The sequence below is a fragment of the Pteropus medius genome, unplaced genomic scaffold (genome assembly GCF_902729225.1).
Source record: "Pteropus medius unplaced genomic scaffold, Ma_sr-lr_union100, whole genome shotgun sequence".
Classification (NCBI taxonomy): Eukaryota; Metazoa; Chordata; class Mammalia; order Chiroptera; family Pteropodidae; genus Pteropus; species Pteropus medius.
The window spans coordinates 28,661,106-28,669,257 of record NW_024344378.1 but is presented as its reverse complement, the minus strand read 5'-3'; the positions used below and the strand labels follow the sequence as shown (position 1 = coordinate 28,669,257).

The 8,152-nt window shown below is 36.8% G+C and overlaps 1 pseudogene; it reads right to left on the bottom strand.

Moving 5' to 3' along the window:
* Nucleotides 1-4,679: 4,679 nt before the first annotated feature.
* On the bottom strand, nt 4,680-4,798 carry LOC120610032 (uncharacterized; annotated as a pseudogene).
* Between the last annotated feature and the right edge of the window lie 3,354 nt (nt 4,799-8,152).

The window sequence follows — 8,152 nt, the reverse complement described above, 5'->3', positions numbered from 1 at the left end:
ACAGAGCAGAATGTAACCTTTCGTAAGGGATATTTAAATTTATAAAAGAAATCTCCATTTGCAAAAGTGTCTCCCTGTCTGTACAAAGAAGAGAAAGATGACTAAATCTCTGGAAACTTATTGGTGGAGAAGGCACAGACCTTGTATAACAAATCTTACCCTTGTTTGCCATGCTTTTCCTTAACCTCCCATAACTGTCTCCAACATCTTTCTTTCATCTTTAGCTGAAGACAGCATTTAAACTAGTGGTTTGGGCCATTTCAAGGAGTTTTACTCAATTTCGCTGGATATCCCCTAGGTAAACATGAGTTATACATGTTATTAAACTTCTGTTTCTTCCTCTTGTTTACCTGTCTTTAATACAGGGGTGGAGGCTTCTCAGCCAAGAACCTGTAAGGGTAGAGAAAATATTTTTTCTCCCCTACAGTCTGGTGTTAAAGGCACAGTACTCATGATTAGGAAATTTGAACTCTTTCAATGTAGGGCTGACTCTAAAAACATGCCAGTAAAAAAGTAACTGACTCATTGTGATTGGTAAAACACATATTTAACTCTAGGCCAGTAGTCTCTGCCCAGGGATGATTTTGCCTCCAGATAGGATGGCCATATTTAGCAGCTAAAAATATAGGTGTGCAGTTAAATTTGAATGTTAGATACATTTCTGAAATGGTAGATAGGTTATATTTATACTAAAAAATTATGTATTACTTAACCAAAATTGGTATTTAACTGAACATTAAAAACCTTTGGCAATGTGTGGAGAAATTTCTGGTTGCCACAACCAGAAGTGGAGGCATGTTACTACCATCTAGAAGTAGAAGCCAGAGATGCTGCACGACATCCCACAGTGCACAGGACAGCCCCTCACCGCAATGCGTTATTCTGCCCTAAATAGCGCTAAAGTAGAGAAAACTTAGTCTAGGCTAACAATACAACTAAAGGTGAAAGAAGAGAACTTGATAAATTATAGAGTTAGAATGGCATACGGTTGTAGAGGAGGAAAAAAATCTTTTTCCTCCTACCCTTCCAGGTTATTGAATGGGGCTCTATAACAAAAGACATATCAACAAGAGAAAACAGGAGTTTGTTAACATGTATGTCTCGTTTACACATGGGAGAAACTCTGGGATGTGTATCTCAAAAAGATATTTAGAATTTAGGGTTATATATCATCTTAAGCTAAAGGAAAAGAGGTCTGGAGCTTCTGAGGAGGGAGGGAAGGCAAGATATTAAAAGGTGACTAGGAAAAGTACGATAAGAAGAAGAGCAGATTAAAGTCAGTGCCTTCTCAATTAATGAGTTGTTTTGTCCTCCACAAATGAAAATGTCCTTTTTTCCTTCTTCCCTTCTTGGTTCTTTGGCTGGTTTTTAATAATTAAATTGATAAAAGACAGATTAACAGGAAGAAAAAACAAATTTAATTATGTATGTATGAGAGCCCCATAAAGGTAGGAAGACTCAAAAGGCCACCCTGTAATTGAAACTTAAATAACATCCTAAACTAAGAAAAGAATAGGGGTCTGGGGTTACAAAAGTAGAAAGGCCATTCATAGGAAGGCAAGAAAAGAAGTTCAGAAAACAAAGGTCTCTCTGTTATGCAAATGATTTCTTAGGTAAATATCTTTGGTGATAGCTTTCTTTCTCACACAGGTCCCTTTTCCAATGCAAATTTAGGCAGTTGAGGGGGAGATAAAGAGTTTTTCTTGTGTCTGCTGAGTTTTGACTGCCTTGAGCTCAAATTAATCCTCAAGCCAAAGTGACATATTTGGGGATGGTAAACTTTGCTCCCCTTTACCATCACTCAGGCCATTGTATGCAGAGTGGGTTTGAGGCAGGCAAGAGAGAAAACTGCAAGACCAGTTAGGAGGCTACTGCATTAAGTCGTCTGAGCGATGATGGTTCCTAAGGCAGGAGAGCAGCAGTGAAGATGGAGAGAAAGGAGGAACTTTAGAGGAGTTTAGGATGGAAACAACAAAGCTAAGCAGGGTCAGGTCTGGTTAGTACTTGGATGGGAGACCACCTAGGAAGACCACGTGCTGTATGCATAAAAAATAAAAAATTAAGGGATCGTAAACTGACAAGGTCCTTGCAATCTGTGAGATCAACCAAGGGTTGCCTCGCCTAAAGAAAAAAAAGAAAAAGAAACAGCACACTTTATTGAATTCCCATTGTTAGGCTATGTTGAAATAAATTTCTAGGTTCAAGAAAGAGCTTCTCTCTGCCCCAGGTGCCAAGTCAGCAAACTGAAAATTATATAACTTTCATGTCCCTGTAAAAGCTATGCTATTCAGTCAGCCAACCCCTAGATGCCAGATCTGTAATGGTTTCCTTGTTTTAAATAAAGTCAGTAATCCAACCCCAGTCATTCAATTTAAACCAAATACTCTTTTCTAATCCCAGATTGATCTGCTAGCCTTACAAGGAAATTCCAAACCTCTTGGCCAATCAGACTGTTTTGTGCTGGTCTCAGCCTATCGATAACCATTGTCGTGGTTGGACCAGGCCTTGTAGTTCTTATTATAATTTCAAAACACTCTTCGGCAATAACCATCAGGAAACTTTGAAAAAAAATTAAGGTTTGTTACCTAGGAGACCTGGAAATTACACTGCACACCTGGGGCCACGCAGTGTACTGTGTGTGCGGGGGTGGGAGGCGTGGAGTTCATGGACCTGGGTTTCAATATTAATGGGGTTGAGAGTGGGGGACCTAGGGCTTCTCCAGCACACCCTTTATTGGTGAATTTAAAACATAAGAGCAGGAATTTAAAGCATGGGAAGAGAAAAAATACATGGCCCAAATAGACAGTTATTATTAAAATCAATCAAGATCTCTAAAACACAGGAGCCTCAATGGGGAAGGAGGCTTGGCTCTCTATCTAGCTGTGGGGCTGTCAATGTGTTTATTACAGATAGTCATCTTTGAAGTAAATACCTCTTTGAAGTGGTTGCCTCCATAATGAAAGCTTAAGTCAGGTACTTGCATTACAAATAGAAAAACAACTCTCAGGACTTAACACTGCACAGGCCCTGTTTCCTTGTTGCCTCTTCTAACAGCTAACTAGCTTTTGTCCAAATACCCCTTGGGAAGAGCAGGACAATTGCTTGAGAGACATTATACTCCCTCAATCCATGGCTTGTTTTCCCTTGAATAAAGGGCATCAAACTCATTACTAAGTTGTTTTATTTTTGTCATTTGACAGCTATTATCTCCGCTTCGAACACACTTCTTTGTATTTTGTTTGGCGATGCTTGCACCAGCACTCTGTAGATTGCATTGCCGCACCCCCTTCCCACTGGCCTCTTGTTTGTTTCTCCCAGTAGGAAGCACCACAAGGCTAAGGAGGAAGAAAAAGATCTGCTCATTTCTACAGGTTTGCCAATCCTATCAGCATAACACCTAGCAATAGCCCTCCTTCCTAGAAACAACTATTGAGTTTTTTTTCATACTCCTCGACCCAGCCTACATATATCCTTCACAGGCACCATCACCAGCTGTCTCTTTCCCACACACAGCCTAACTTGATACAAGCCCTCTTCTGAGCTCTTGAAGTGGCAGCAACCAGATAATGGTCCCTCCTCCAGGCCTGGTTCCTAAGTAGTTTAGCATTCTTCTTCTAAGCTCCTAAATTCTGATAACCCCAACCTCTGCTGTTTGTTCCCCTAGTCTAAGGGGTGGTAGCTGCTCCTGCAGGTCTCTCTCTGCTACTTCAATGTTTCTTCTTGCCTGTTCAGCGTTCCAATATCCACTTAACCCATTCCTTATATTAAATTATTTCTGTTAAAATAACTAGTATGGTTTTTGTTACTGGACCCTGGCTGATGTAGTACTCTAGAAATATATAAAAGCTAGAAATAGTAGGGATTCTCAATTTGATATAAAATACACGAAAAATGGCAGATTGGGGCTAACACTCATGTTTCTGGCTTAGGAAATCTGGTAGATTTTGATACCCTTGTCAATCAAAATTAATTTTAGATCATAAAAAAATAAAAGTATTTATTTGAGCAATAAGAGCTGCAGCCCAAGAGATGCAGATTCAGGTAGCAACTTAAATCGTGCTCCTGTGAGACAAAGATTTCACTTTTCATGAAGAATTCTCCCACCCTCAGTTCCTACTTGGTCCACATCATGTTAACGATGTTTCCAAACTGTACAATTCTGATTAGCCTAAACAGTGCAGTTCTGATAGGTCTGTGTAGATGCAAATGAGGATATAATTTGCACAGTTCTTATTGCATGGAACAGGTCTCAGTCCATTGATCAGAAGACATAACCAGAGCTTCCCTGCAGCGGTTGACTCAGACAGCATAAACGAGCAGGGAATAGTGCCAGAAGCCGAGAGTTCAGTCTGAGGTTCTTCTCAGTATACAAAGTATATGAGGAGACTCTGTCAGCAAATGGCGACTAGACACTTATTATTTATAAAATTTGGGCCCTTGGTTGATCATGGAGAGTCCCCGTCAGCAGATAAATTTTTTCTTGGGGTCCACATCTTTCACTAAAAGGCAGAACACTGAAAGAGATTAAGGAAGTGTTGGGGAGAGATGATTTGTTCAGGTTTGTTTAAGTTGTGTTTAAGGGACACATCTGTAGCACATCTATGTGGAGATATCCAACAGGAAGTTTCTTATATGGTTCCGGAATTTTTTTAAATTTTTATTATTTTTTTTATTTTTTATGCCTACAGCATCTGGTCTTCCTGGGTGGTCTCCCATCCAAGTACTAACCAGGCCCGACCCTGCTTAGCTTGCGAAATCAGACAGGATCGGGCTTGTTCAAGGTGGCATGGCTGTAGATGGTTCTGGAATTTTGAAGTAAGAGTTCTAGAGATAAAGATTTTGAGAGTTGTTAGCATACAGACTAGTAGTCTTTGATGTAAGAAATGAGAGAATTTAGATACGTTATTAAAGTTTTCTATTTCCTTCTACAACGTATATAAAGTCCTTGATTGCTTACGGTTATTATTTCTTCAAATAACACAAGGACTTTTCTTCCTTTTATAACTTTAATGTTGACAATTGCTATCTAATCGAATAAGTCCTTTTAGTAATCAGAATATTTGTGTTTCTGAGTTTTATGCATTGGGGTCCTGTCATCTCTTTCTTTAACTCTCTTGCACGTTAATTCTTCTTATATTGTTTGTTCATTTAAAATTAAGTCCAGAATTAGGAGGCCAAATTGCAATCATAATTATTGTTTTGTACTAATATAGGGTCTTTATTCTCAAGAGTTAAAATAAGAAATAAGAAACTTATGGTAATGAAGGAGAAAATTGGGCCAGCCAGCCCTTAAAATTATTTATATATATATACACACACACACACATATATATATATGCATATATATAAAATTATTTATATATATATACACACACATATATATATTATTTACACACATATATAATTATTTATATATATACACACACATATTATTTACACATATATATTATTCATATATATACACACACATATACGCATATATATATATATACATATATATATACACATATATACACACATACATAGGCATTGTAAGTTTAAATTTAAAACAGGTCATTTAATTGTTTAGCACTTATGCAATGCTTAATTCCATGATGTGTTCTATTTCGGTGTCATCCTGTACCATATACTCACAGAAATAGTTATTATCACACCACTTTAATAGAAACACAAAGAGTAAATTAAGTATTGCATTCAAGGTCCTATAGTGGTTAGAATGCTGGGATTTATGTTTTCTAATTTTTGAGAAACTTTAACATATCTGAGACAAGGTAGTTTATTTATATTTCTTAGTAAAAAGATAACAAGGAAGTAAGTAACTATATTTACTTACAAATCCTGTTCCAATAGATGACTGTTTCAGAATACAGCCACCTACTTCTGCAAATTGTTCACTATCTCTCCAGTGACTCCGGAATCTGCTGGGTGACTTACATTCTGAGTCTCTTTCGATTTTGCAATAAAACCAGTTTCATAGTATGAGACAAGCTATATCTGTACGGTGTGAGTTTACAACTCTGATCTAGAATAGAGGATGCTGACTACTTTACACTTTGAACTACAATTTTCTCTTACTCCTGGTGCCTTTTAGGTACTAATAAAGAAATGATTTATGTCTACTTCCTTGTGGGGCTTAAACGTTCATTGTATTACTTCAAGCCTGTGAAATAGTCTTAAGTTTTTGTAGGGTTTTGTTTGTTTGTTTTGTTCTATTTTATAATACAAGGTTTTTACATTTTTGTTGTTTATTTTTTAAATTAAGCTGTTAAGTTCAAGGCTGTCAGCATTTGATTGGCCAGATTCTGATCCATCCTCTTTAGAAGTTGATTTACTTCTAAAGTAAATGCAATACTTCTTGGTAATGCCCAGACCTTTTCAGCTAACCATTTATCATAGAATAAGCCAGAGTCTCAAGGCCATAGTGTCATATGCCACTCTATCAAATCAAAACATTCTTTCTTTTTATCTATCAATCACAAATCCACCAAAACAAGTAAACAGAGCTATTCACTGACCTGAAATAAAATATTCCATCATGTTGATGTTTTAAAATTGCTTTGAAAATCTTGAGTGGCAGCATCTAAAAGACTTAAAAACCATAAACCAATATTACATTCATGGCCAATCATTTTAGAAGGCATTTAGCACACTAACTTACAGAAGTTTTTTCCATGTTCTCAGCCTCTCTTCCTCTTCCTTGTTTTACATTTCCTCCTCTCACAATTATGTTATGAGCCAGCCCTGTGATACAGTATTTAAAAAGACTAATGAACCTGTGACAAATGGGGATTCTACAAAACTTTTAGAGTATAAGAAGTATCACACATCTTAATTTTTAAAATAAATTATAACTGGTTTGAGCCTTACTTTCAAAGGTTTAGAAGAAATCCAATATTTATCAAATTCCCTGGGTTTTCCCCTTCCTTGGGATATTCCAGAACTCTTGAGGTCTGGCTCAGAGTAATCTCTTTGCATTTTAGCTATCATTTTTATTAGCATCATCCTTATCCTTATTATTTAAAGTGCCTACTAAAAACTTGGAAGCTTGCTAAAATGTAAATGCCTCACATGTACACCAGAGGTAATGAATCAAAATCTCTAGGTGAAGACCTGAGAACCTGCATTTTATTATTATTTTTTAATTTAAAAAAATTTTTTTAAGAGAAACTGCATTTTAATCAACATCCTGGATGATTCTGAAGCTGGGGTCGGGGTCCACTTTGAGAAATGGTGACTTTTGATGTTCCTGATTCAGAAGCCTAAAGAGAAAGTAGTAGAATGACAAATTTAGCATTCTATTTAGCTTCAAATGCAGTTTTGCCCTTCCATATAAGTGTATTTGAGTTTGAGGTTCTAAAAATTCTTTACATCAAATTAATGATGCTGTGTAGTAAATAATACTCCTTACCTTAATGCCTCTACTCTCTCAAAAGCTACACTCATTTCTCAATTGACATTTTGGGGGAAAGGGAAGATAATAACTGGGAGAGCATTAGAGAGTTCCTGAGGTATTGCAATACTTTATTTCTTGATCTGGGTTACTATTTCACAGGTATATTCACTTTAGGATAATTCATTGAGCTTATGATCTGCATATGTTCCTATATGTATGCTACTCTTAAAAATAAAACACATATTCATATCAAAGCTTCTACAGCATGAAAGGACTTAAACCTATAACAAATACGATTTTCTTTCTCACTCATTGCTTCCTCACTCACATCAACTCACCATACTCAGAAAATCTTCTTATCTTTAGTTTTGTGCTTTTCACTGTTATTCCAGGTGGTGGTTACTGTGTCCTACCTATGGTTATGGCAGGTCTTGGACATACATCTAGCTCATGCCTCAACTCAGCCCTGAATTATCCATGGCCTCATAGGAAACCATCTTACTTGAGAAATATGATTAAAACAACAACAACAAAACTGGAACCTGGAAGAATTCTGGTGTGCCCAAACTTGCCGTTCTATCAACAGGCCATGAAAAACAAAACAAAACAAAACAAAACAAAACAAAACAAAACAAAACAAAACTCATCCAATGCAGGTAGAAGAAAGCAGAAGTATAATACAGAGAAGAATGAGAACAATTCTAGCAGCAAGGTGCAAAAACTGTGAGGGTCTGAGATTTTGTCCTACTTGCAAGCTAA